This window comes from Symphalangus syndactylus, chromosome 24 (assembly GCF_028878055.3).
Source record: "Symphalangus syndactylus isolate Jambi chromosome 24, NHGRI_mSymSyn1-v2.1_pri, whole genome shotgun sequence".
Classification (NCBI taxonomy): Eukaryota; Metazoa; Chordata; class Mammalia; order Primates; family Hylobatidae; genus Symphalangus; species Symphalangus syndactylus.
Window position 1 is genome coordinate 51,052,743 of NC_072446.2, and position 12,956 is coordinate 51,065,698.

General features: G+C 39.4%; 1 long non-coding RNA gene and 1 pseudogene across 1 annotated transcript; both read left to right on the plus strand.

Annotated features, from left to right (window-relative positions):
- Window positions 1-442: 442 nt before the first annotated feature.
- LOC134735881 (uncharacterized) lies at window positions 443-6,974 on the plus strand. Its single transcript, XR_010119446.1, has 3 exons — window positions 443-588; window positions 5,172-5,229; window positions 6,719-6,974. It is a non-coding gene; the product is annotated as an uncharacterized lncRNA (long non-coding RNA).
- Window positions 3,405-4,432, plus strand: LOC129474428 (magnesium transporter NIPA3-like; annotated as a pseudogene).
- Window positions 6,975-12,956: the final 5,982 nt, after the last annotated feature.

Genomic DNA, 12,956 nt, shown 5'->3' on the forward strand with positions numbered 1-12,956 from the left:
TAGGACTTTGACAGATGTTCTTGACTGCAGGTTTCTGATAACTTTGGAGACTGTGACATTAAAATAGGGGAAAAAAAACTTTTAGAACTCTCTTGGAGAGCTGAAGTGTTCATGAATATCAAACAGAACAAGAGTTAACTGCATGGACTGATCTAATAGAAAACTGAAGTAATCTTTTTGAAATTTTTTGCTTAAAATGCTGAGGATCCTTTGTTTTGTTTTCCAGAGTCAAGGAAACTTTTCTTTTGAGCTATATACAGCTTTTAACAATTGAATAAGGTATACTCCTGTGAACAAAATTTGGAGCATATTTGTTTTTCTCTACCTGATTTCTCCAGAGTTTGAAAACTATTTCTGAGTATTCATAACTTACGGCAATATAGTTATTTGCATAAGTGCAATAATAATCTGTTTTCTTTTGTAACAGGACACAATTGGAGAAACTACTTAATTTACCAAGGCTTTGACTGGAATGACATGCTCTCCTTTTAAGAATCAAACTTGACTTATAGAGCCAATAAAAGCCCCTTGGGAAAATTGTCCTCATACATTGTCTGCATAGTCCCTGTACAGGGTTTCCAACCTGTGGTAAGTAAAGAATGTCACTTTTTTTTTTTTTTGAGATGGAATCTCACTCTGTCACCCAGGCTGGAGTGCACTGGTGCAATCTCAGCTCACTGCAACCTCCGCCTACGAGGTTCAAGTGATTCTGCTGTCTCAGCCTCCCAAGTAGCTGGGACTACAGGTGCATGCCACCACGCCCAACTAATTTTTGTATTTTTAGTAGAGATAGGGTTTCACCATATTGGCCAGGCTGGTCTCAAACTCCTGACCTCATGATGTGCCTTCCTTGGCCTCCCAAAGTGCTGGGATTACAGGCATGAGCCACTGTGCCTGGCCAAGTATGTCACTTTCTAACAGGCCCAGGAGCCCCAAATTACCTTGTGACCACAAGAGGAAAGGAATTTCCCAACTTATAGATATTTGAGGGTACAAACTCAAGGCTGGGCTTGGCTTTGAAAAAAGTCTTATCTGAGATTCATTTTATGGAACAATGTTCCATCAAAGCCAATTAAAAAAGGCTATGTGAAAAATTATTCTTGCTGCACTTTACAAATAATCTGGCCAAGTATAAGACTAAAGCTTATTTTTGCAAACAAATTCATCCTACCATGATTTGTCTTTAGTAAAAATGTGAGACTGGAGAGAGAAAAATTATGTTTCAAAAACTGTGGTACACTTGTTATTAGATTCTAGTCTTATCAGTTGTTTTTGAACTGTTTTTCACCATACCAATGCTTTCTGACTCAGCTCCGCTCTACCCTGGATATGAGATGCCTTAATAATTAGGGAGGAATATCATTGCCCCTATTCAGCCTGAATAAGTTAAAGAAGATATATCTTCATCTGCTTACAGCCTTTAGGATTAAAGGTTCCCTTGTAAAAGGGAGGGGGGAAATATGCCAGAGGTTGTTTGAACCAGAGCAACTCAATCTTGAATAGGGGCTGGGTAAAATAAGGCTGAGACCCACTGAGCTGCATTCCCAGGAGGTTGGGCATTCTAAGTCACAAGATGAGATAGGGGGTTGGCACAAGATACAGGTTACAAAAGCCTTGCTGATAAAAGAATGCAGTAAAGAAGCTGGCCAAAACCCACCAAAAGCAAGATGGCAATGAAAGTGACCTCTGGCTCATTATACACTAATTATAATGCATTAGCATGCTAAGAGACATCCCACCAACACCACAACAGTTTATAAATGCCATGACAATATCAGGAAGTTTCCCTGTATGGTCTATATACCATATAGGGAAGGAACCCTCAGTTCTGGTAATTGCCCACCCCTTTCCTTGAAAACTCATGAATAATCCATTCCTTGTTTAGCACATAATCAAGAAATAACCATAAAAACAGCCAACCAGCAACCTCAGGGCTGCTTTGCTTATGGAGTAGCCATTCTTATATTCCTTTATTTCCTTAATAAACTTGATTTCACTTAATAAAAAAATTATAGTATATACATACAAAGAAATATTATTTAGTCCTTAAAAAGAAGGAAATCCTGCCATATGTGACAACATAGATGGACCCGGAGGACATTATGTTAAGCAAAGTAAGCCAGGCACAGAAAGACAAATACCGCAGGATCTCATTTATGGGTGTATCTTAGTCAATTTTTGCTGCTCTAACAAAATATCTGGGACTGAGTAAGTTATAAACAACAGAAATTTATTTCTTATGTTTCTGGAGGCTGGGAAGTCCAAGATCAAGACACTAGCATTGGTGTCTGATGGAGGCTGCTCCCTGCTTCCAAGATGGTGTCTTGTTGCTGCTTCCTCCAGAGGGAATGCATGTGTCCTCACATTGAGGAAGATAGAAGGGTGAGAGAGCACTCCTTTTGACCTTGAGCCTTTTAATAAGGGTGCCAATCCCATTCATAAGAGTAGAGCCCTCATGACTGAATCACATCCCAAAGACCATACCCCTTAATACTACTGCACTGGGGATGGCTTCAACATAAATTTTGGAGGGGATGCCATCATTCAAACCATAGCAATGTGGACTCTAAAATAATCAAACTCATAAAAGCAGAGAGTAGAATTGTGGTTTTCATGGGCTGGGGGGAGGGGGAAGTGGGGAGATGATGATCGGAAGGTACCAAGCTTCAGTTATCCAGGATGAATGAGCTCTGGAGATTTTTGTGGCATGATACCTATAGCTAACAATACTGCATTGTATACCTAAAATTTACTAAGGCAAGTTAATCTTATGGTAAGTGTTATTATCAAAACAGTGACAAAAACAAAATCCAAATACAAATAATAAAGGGGCTGGGTGCAGTGGTTCACAGCTGTAATCCCAGCACTTTGGGAGGCCGAGGTAGGTGAATCACTTGAGGTCAGGAGTTTGAGACCATCCTGGGCAACATGGTGAAACTCTGTCTCTACTAAAAATACAAAAATTAGCTGGACATAGTGGCCTGTGCCTGTGATCCCAGCTGCTCAGGAGGCTGATGTGGGAGGATCACTTAAGCCTGGGAGGCAGAGGTTGCAGTGAGCCATGATCATGCCACAGCACTCCAGCGTGGGTGACAGAGCAAGACTGTCTCAATAATAATAATAATAATAATAATAATAATAATGAAGGGGTGGGAGGAAACTTCGGGAGGTGATGGATGTGTTTATGGCCTTGATGGTGGTGATGATTTCACAAGTACATACTTATCCCCAAACTTATCGAAATGTATACGTTAAGTATATACAGCTTTTTATATGTTCATTTTACCTCAATAGAGTGGTTTTCTTTAAAAAAAGAATTAACAACAATCTGGCAGGTCCATGGGGAGGAGAGGCCCAGGTGGCTGAGGAAAGAGCGTCTGCATCCTGGAGCCCCATCTGGGGATATGGGGGCACATGTGAGGCTGTGGCACAGAGAGCCCTGCCAAGAAGGATATGGCTCCAGCTTCATATTGAAAAAGAAGGGTCTCTTGCAACTGGCCAACAAAAGCGTCACTAGAGCTGGACAAGGTGGACATTCTGACCTGAAGGATGGCTCTGGGGGGCAGGAGTGCTGGCCATGGGAGCAGGAGAGGCTGCACATTTTGCTGATTATGCTTTTGCACCTGCCATCTTGGTCACCCTCATCCCCCCAGCCCTCTGAGTGTTCTCATAAGTGCAATATTATCTTCCTATTTTTTAAATGAGCACTTGAACATTTATGGGAAAACAGGCTGCATATTGGGGTCAACTGTGATGGTTATCCATGCCCCAGAAGAAGAGGAAGTCACTTCTTTGCATGAAATGGAAATGAAATTGAGAGACCCAGGATTTATTTCCTTTGCTGTGATCATAATTGTGATCTTCTTAGTGCTGATTTTGATTGTGGCTCCCAAGAAAGGACAGACCGATATATTGGTCTATATTTCAATCTGTTCTTTGACTGGAGCATTTTCAGTTTCTTCTGACAAAGGCCTGGGTATTGCCATTAAGGAATTACTAGAATGGAAGCCAGTTTAGAAGCATCCCCTGGTCATTTTTTGCTGGCTATACTTGTGTTTTTGGTGACTACACAGATTAACCATCTCAAGGCACCAGACACCGCTAATACATCTCCTGTGACTCCCATTTATTCTGCGTTCTTCACATCCATGGTAGTGACTTGCTCTGCCATCTTACTCCAAGAGTGGTATGGCATGAAAGCTGGAGATATCATCGAGACCCTGAGTGGATTCTTCACTATTATCCCTGGCATCTTTCTTCTACATGCTTTTAAAAATACTAACATTACCTGGAGTAAGCTGACATCCACTGCTAAGAAAGAAGTCATCTCTCTGAATGGCAATGAGAGCAATCCTGTTTTACTAGAGAACTTGGAGTATTCAGCCCTGGATACAATGATAACGTTACCTTGTTTAGCAGAACTGATAATTGAAGTCTCTAGAAACACTGAATTTTAACCAGTATGAGACACTCAAAGAGGAAAATGAATGCTTGCTTCTTGGAACTAGGAAAGTTAGCATTTTTGAAGTTCTAACTAATTTAGATGTGAGGCCAAGTACAAATGCCATCTTTTTGGCCACTAAATTTGAAAATCAGATTGATGCTCCTCCAGAAGATGTCTGCTGCTTTTCATTTCTGCAAATTTTAAAATATTCCCTAGGGATCAAAGAAGTCAAAGAGCTATGTGTGTCTCAGAATAATCTCTTTCTTCTGGCCACAATATATTTGTCTCTGCCAGGTGGCTCTTCATTTTTTCCTTGGTGGCTGTATGACTTACATTCATTGATAGAAAGTTAGCAGTGTTCTGATAAGCAGAGTATCAGTCATTTTCTCTGATGAGTCATAATTTCAAATTATTGAAACTGAGAAGTGAGATCACCAGTGCTTTGTCCTCCCTTCTGCAACTTCCTTCTTCTTAAACTGGTTAGCTAATTAATTATTTTAAGGGAAAAACAAGCCCACTTTGGAAATTTATTCCTTAATGGGCTAGAATACACAAGACATACCCACCCATGAAGAGCTTATGAATTGTAACTTACTGACATATCATAAGAATTTACTACCCATTAAAGAGGAAGAATGGAGGAAGAGAAAAATACTTTAGACCTCAAATAAAGGAAACTGTTTTTTTCTTTTCACAGAAACAAACACACATGCGATTGTTTTCACAGGTTCCTTTAATTAACTCAGACCTGGATGACATGAAATGAAGTTTCTGAAGAAGTTCAGGTAAATTCAGCTTTGGAGTCACTTATGTTCATTTTGTTCCTTTCTTTTACTATTATCCAAAAGGTTATTTTTCTTGTTGATATAGAGATTTTTTTGTAAAATAATCGCTAGGTTATTTCAGGATTATATTGTACACTTCAATTGTTCTCAAGTGTTTTATCCCTAAAGGGTGAGTTTTCCATAGACTGTTTGGAAACAGCTAGAAAAATCTTTGTGAAAAATCTGAATGAATTATCTTAATGGCTCTCTTGAAATTTGGTACTTCCTCCCTTATTAAGGAAATTATGATTAGTTACTAATCTTTAAAAATAGGTATATCCTAATAGAGAGTCAACTTCCTGCAAAACAAAATATTAATACCTTAGGGGCTGCTGCAGGACAATACCTTTTGCACATTAAAATGTCCATAACATTTTCCTGTTTCAAATGCATGGCAGCAATTCCATTTTTGGTGGTCTTTAACATAACGGACAGATTTACTATCACTTACTGATTTTACGGAAAAGAAATTGGCTATCTTATTTCTATACTAAACTTATTTTTCTTATCTTATTTCTTATCTCTTATGTCTTTTTCTTATCTTATTTCTATACTAAGCTTATTTTTCTCAAAACACAAATTCTAACTGAAAAGTTGTCATTAAAAAAAATTTCAGGTTGACCGGATTTTTTCTGCTCTAACTTTTAATGTTATTAGGTTTTGTTTCTTTTTTCTAAGGTAGCTCAAGACTTCCCAGGGTAATAATAGTAAATCTTATTCTTCAGAATTCTTTTAAGCTGACTTCAGCATTTCCCCAGTTTTATTAAACTATGACCAGTGTTCACAATGACAACCTGAGATGGCTGCAAGGCCCTAATGTGCCATTGCAGTCTTTTCAGCACAGTGTAGTGTTGAGTACGATTCCATGCATTCTAAATTTTTGAAAATTGATGATTCATAGAAGGTCCATGGAATTATACCTCAGATCAAATATGTGTTTACTCTGTTCATTGCTGTTTCACTTTAGTTGTATATCAGACGTATAAGCTATGAACACAAGTTTGTAGGAAAAGTATCTTCTGGCTGGGTAGTGGCTCACACCTGTAATCTCAACATTTTGGGAGGCTGAGGTGGGAGGATCACTAGATCCCAGGAGTAGTTTCAGACCAGCCTGGGCATTGCAAGACCCCATCACTAAAAAAAATGTAAGAAATATCAACTGAGTGTGGTGGTGTGCACCTGGAGTCCCAGCTATGCCAGGAGGCTGAGTTGTGAAAGTATCTTCTGAAAAGATAGCATTTGAAAACTGCAGAAATTATTTCATTTTTTTTCTTTCAGTATTAAGAGCTTTATTGATTTCTCTAGGACACCTTCTTGGTGAGGAAATTAATGGCAGTTTTCTTGACATCCAACCTGAGACTGGTGGTTCTCCGTTCTGGTGAATTTAAGTTTTAGATATTTATTTGTGTCACCTGTTACAAAGATTTTGCCCTTGGTATGTTATGCTCAGGTCAAAGGTACCTGAAACACAAGGCTCAGTGTATACCCTGGATGGGAAAATGAACTGGTGTTGGCATATATGCATGCCCAGGAGGAAGACTGGGAAAGACTTAATGAGTTGGAGTATGCAGAGAAACAATGAAATATTGAAAACTGTCTATATAAAAATCACTGTTGGGCATATGCATTAAAAAACATGTTATTGCAAATTTAACACTAAAATTATTTTCCCAAACAGAAGATATTGTCTAAGGAAGAATAAAATGCTGAACCCCTATATTCAGACTGTTAGTCTTACCTGATAGTTTATGTATCTATTTCAATACTTTGTCATCACGTAGATACCTTAAGATTTATTATGTGAATATCTGCATGTGTGTCATTAAGGATTACAAATTAGTGCTCACACAAGAATTAACAACAATCCTTCTCAAACTCTTCCAAAAAGTAGAAGAGGAGGGAAAGCTTTCTAACTAATTCTCTGAGGCCAGCATTACCCTGATACCAAAGCCAGATACAGACATCACAAGAAAAGAAAAATATAGATCATATCCCTTGTGAGTACACATATTAGTCAGGTTGGGTTGCCACAACAAAATGCTATAGATTGGGTGGTTTAAACAACAGACATTTATTTCTCACAGTACTGGAGGCTGGAAGTCCCAGATGAAGGCCCGGCGAGGTTGTCTGGAGGGGGCTCTTTCCTGATTTGCAGATGGCCACCTTGTCACTGCAGTCCTCAGATGGCCTTAGCTCTGAGTGCATGTGACAAAAGAGAGAGGGAGAGATATTTCTCTTTTCCTCTTCTTATAAGGCCACCAATCCTGTTGAATTAGGCCTCATGAACTTAATAATCTGAATTACCTTCTAAAGGCCCTATCTCTAAATCAGCCACATTAGGGGTTAGGGATTTAATCTATAAATTTTGGGGGAACACAATTCAGTCCATAGCAGTATAAATACGAAAAACTAGCAAATCTAATTCAACATCTTTAGAGGAGTACACATCATAACCAAGTGGGACTTATTCCAGGAATGCAAGGGTGGTTCAATACATGAAAATCAATCTGTTTTATATACTATGTTAATAGAATGAAGGAAAGAAACATGATCACCTCCATCAACGCAGAAAATGCATTTGACAAAGTTGAACACTTTTTTATGATAAAAGCAATTGACAAACTAGGAGTAGAAGGAAACTTCTTCAATATCATGAAGAACATTTGGTGGGAATTGAACAATGAGAACACATGGACACAGGAAGGGGGGAACATCACACACCAGGGCCTGTTGTGGGGTGGGGGGAGGGAGGAGGGATAGCATTAGGAGATATACCTAATGTTCAATGATGAGTTAATGGGTGCGGCACACCAACATGGCACGTGTATACATATGTAACTAACCTGCACATTGTGCACATGTACCCTAAAACTTAAAGTATAAAAAAAAGAACATTTGTGAAAATCCCACAACTAACATCCCACCATCAAAGGTGAAAGACTGACATCATTCCTTATAAACTCAGAAATAAGGAATGGATACCCACTTTTGCCACTTCCATTCAACATTGCACTAGAAGTTCTAGCCAAAGAAATTAGACAAGAAAAAAAAGCATCTAAATTGGAAAGCAAGAAGTAAAATTATCTCTATTGCACATGACATAATTTTACATATAAAAAATTTAAAGAATTCATAAAAAATCCATAAGCGCTAATTAACAAGTTCAGCAAATTTGCAGGGTACAAGGTCAATACATTAAATCAGCTGTACTTCTATATACTAGCAATAAACAACCTGAGAAAGAAATTAAGAAAACAATCCTGTCTGGGTGTCGTGGCTCATGCCTGTAATCCCAGAACTTCTGGAGACGGAGGTGGCAGGATTGCTTGAGGCCAGGAGTACAAAACCAGCCTAGGCAACAGAGCAAGACCCAGTCTCTTTAAAAAAATTGCCAGGTGTGGTGACGTTTGCCTGTAGTCCCAGTTACTCAGCAGGCTGAGGTAGGAGGATCACTTGAACCCAGGAGTTTGAGACTACAGAGAGCTAGGATCACCATTGTACTCCAGCCTGGGCAACAGAGCAAGATCCTGACTCTATTTAAAAAATCAAAAAAGAAAACAATTCTATTTATAATAGCATAAAAAAGAATAAAATACATAGGAATAAATTTAAACCAAGAGGTGCAAGATTTGTGCACTGAAAATTATAAAACATTACTGAAAGAAACTTAAAAAGATCCAAATTGGAAGCCACTTTGTGTTTGTGGATTGGGAGACATAGAGTTGTTAGAATGGCAGTGCTCCTGAAAGTGACCTACAGATACATTGCAATGCCTTTCAAAATACCAATGGTCTTTTTTGCAGAAATGAAAAAGCTGATTCATCTGGAATTGTGAGACCCCAAATAGCCAAAACAATCTTGAAAAAAAAAAATTTAAAGACACACACTTTCCAATTTCAAAACTTGACTATAAACCTACAGTAATCAAAGAATCATGGTTGTGGCATAAGGATGGACCAGTGAAATGGAACTTAGAGTCCGGAAATAAACCAACACATCTATGATCAATTAATTTTCAACAAGGGTGCCAAGATCATTAACTGGAAAAAAGTCTCTTTGACAAATAATTCTGGGGCAACTGTATATCCACATGCAAAAGAATGACTATGCTGCATACTGTATACAAAGATTAACTCAAAGTGGATCAAAGACCTAAACACAAGGGCTAAGACTGTAAAACTTTTAGGAGAAAAATATAGGGATAAATCTTCATGATTTTGAATTTGGCAATATAATCTTAGCTATGACACAGATGACAAAAGAAAAGCTAGATAAACTGCAACCCATCAAAATTAAAAACTTTTGTGCATCAAAGAACACTTTCAAGAAGCAAAAAGAAAATCTGCAGGATGAGAGAAAATATTTGCAAATTTTTTTTTTTTTTTTTTTTTTGAGACGGAGTCTCACTCTGTCGCCCAGGCTGGAGTGCAGTGACGCAATCTCGGCTCACTGCAAGCTCCGCCTCCTGGGTTCACGCCATTCTCCTGCCTCAGCCTCTCCAAGTAGCTGGGACTACAGGTGCCCGCCACCACGCCAGGCTAATTTTTTGTATTTTTAGTAGAGAAGGGGTTTCACCGCAGTCTTGATCTCCTGACCTTGTGATCCGCCCGCCTCGGCCTCCCAAAGTGCTGGGATTACAAGCGTGAGCCACCGCGCCCAGCCAATATTTGCAAATTATATGTGTAAGAAGGGCTTACTTTCCAGAACATAGAAATAACTCTTAGAACTTAAACAACCCAATTAAAAAATGGTGAAAGGCCTTGAATAGACTTTTCTCCAAAGAAAATATACAAAGGGCCAACAAGGATATGAAAAGATGCTCAACATCATTAGACATCATGGAAATGAAAATCAGAGCTATGAGATACCACTTCACTTTCATTAGGTTGTCTATGATTAAAAAAAAGGAGAGGAAAACAAGTGTTGGTGAGGATGTGAAGAAATTAGAACTCTCGGCCGGGTGCAGTGGCTCAAGCCTGTGATCCTGGCACTTTGGGAGGCCAAGGTGGGCAGATCACTTGGAGTCAGGTGTTCAAGACCACCCTGGCCAACATAGTGAAACTCTATCTCTATTGAAAATACAAAAAAATTCGCCAGGTGTGGTGGTGCAGGCCCGTAATTCCAGTTACTCGGGAGGCTGAGGCAGGAGAATCACTTGATCCCAGGAAACAGAGGTTGCAGTGAGCCGAGATCATGCCACTGCACTCCAGCCTGGGTGACAGTGAGACTCTGTCTCAAAAAAAAAAAAAAAGAAATTAGAACTCTCATGCATTGCTGGTGGGAATGTAAAATGGAGCAGTTGTTCTGGAAAACAGTTTGAGAATTACTCAAAAAGTTAAAAATAGGCCTGGTACAGTGGCTCGTTATTGTAATCCCAACATTTTGGGAGGCCAAGGCAGTTGGATTGCTTGAGGCCAGGAGTTCAAGACCAGCCTGGGATACACAGTGAGACCCTATCTCTAAAAAAAATACAAAAATTAACAGTGCATGATGGTGGATGCCTGTAGTCCCAGCTGCTTGGGAGGCTGAGATGGGAGGATTGCTTGAGCCCAGGAGATCAAGGTTGCAGTGAGCTGAGATAGCGCCACTGCACTCTAGCCTGGGTGACGGAGTAAGACCCTAACTCAGAAAAAAAAAAGGTTAAAAATAAAAATACCATATAGCAGTTAAACTTCTGGATATATATGCCCTACATGATTGAAGACAGATATTCTAACAAATACTTACACTTATTCACAAATGCTCATAGAAGCACTATTCACAACCCGAATGTCCGTCCACTGATAAATGCATAAACACAAGGCGGTAGACCCACACAGTGGAATACTACTCAGCCACAACAAGAGTGATGTTCTGACATGCTGCAACCCGGATGAACCTTGAAGACATTCCGCTAAGTGAGGGAAGTCAGACACAAAGGCCACATATTGGATGTTTCCATTTACACAGACTGTTCAAATAGGCAAATCCACAGAGATAAAAAGTAGATTCGTGGTTGCCAGAGGCTGGAAAGAGGAAGGAAGGAACAGTGGCTAAATGGCTGCTATGGTTTTCTTTTTGAAGCAAAGAAAATATTCTAAAACAATCTAAGTGATAATTGCATAACTATGAATATGCTAAAACCATGGAATGAATCTTTAATAGGATGAATTTTATGGTATATAAATTATATCTCAGCAAAGCTGTTATAAAATAACAAGTATCTTCTCTTCACAACAATAGTACAGTTATTAAAATTAGGAAATTAACACACCTTGATATAATACTCTTTATAATTTATGTATCTTCATCAGATTTTGCTGTTGTTCCATTTAAAGTCTCTTACAGCAAAAGAAAGTCTTTGATCATGTCTTGCAATCAGCTGTCACGTCTCATTTCCTTTAATCTGAAACAATTCCTCAGTCTTTTTTTCCCATGACCTTGACTGTTTTTGAGAGTAAATTATTTTATTAAATGGCATTTAATTTGGGGTTCATCTGATAGATTCAGATGACATGGTTTCATCAGGAATATCACAGTAGTGATGTACCTGTTCTGCACGTCCTGTGAGAAGGCGTGGGTTTGAGTTTGTCCGATCACTGATGATGCTGGAGTTCATCCCTGGTTTAGGCGGCGTCTGCCAGGCCTCTCCACTGCCATGTTACTATATTTCCTTTTGAAATTGCTAAGTATCTCATTGGAGATACTTTGAGACTATGTAAATATCTTCTTACTCAACCTTCCACCCATTAATTTTAGCATCCATTGTTGATTTTTGCCTAAAAAATGGGATTTTTACATCAATCTCTAATTTTTTTTTTTTTTCAGATTGTATTTCCAATTCAAAAGATTCAAAGAGCTCTGGGTTCTCCAACAAAGTGTACAGTGCAGGCTTTGCTCGTTTTAAAGTGTCCCATGAGAACAGGCAAAGCAGCCAGGCTTAATATTCCCTGTTTGCAGAAAAGAAAAACACATCTTGCAGACTCATGGGCTTAAAGCCAGCTTGTGTTTTGTAATTTGCCCTTCACCTTCTTAGACCTGGAGGGGCACACTGATGATTTAGTGATTTAAAACATAAAAAAGGGCCAGGCGCAGTGGCTCACACCTGTAATCTCAGCACTTTGGGAGGCCGAGGTGGGCAGATCATGAGGTCAGGAGATCGAGACCATCCTGGCTAACACAGTGAAATCCCGTCTCCACTAAAAATACAAAAAATTAGCCAGGCATGGTGGTGGGCGCCTGCAGTCCCAGCTACTCGGGTGGCTGAGGCAGGAGAATGGTGTGAACCCAAGGGGTGGAGCCTGCAGTGAGCCGAGATCACGCCACTGCACTCCAGCCTGGGCAACAGAGCGAGACCCCGTCTCAAAAAAAAAAAAAAAAAAAAAAAAAAGAATAGTAAGGAGGCTCTCTGGACCTCATGGAAGATGACAGGGCCCTGGACCACTTTTACTTACTGAGGTTCCAGATATATTAGGATATAAATATTATAGCAAAAATGAGTTATAACTATGGTGAAAAAAATGAACTGTGGTTGCCTGTGGGGCTGGACTGGGGGTGAGTTGGAGGTGGGACAGGATTGACTGGGAAGGGCCTCCGGGCTTCTAAGGCCATGAATCCTGTGTATCTTGACAGAGGTACACATTTCCAAACTCACAGAAGGTGAGCTTTCGAGTGGATGTGACATTCTATATAAGTTTTACCTCCAAATC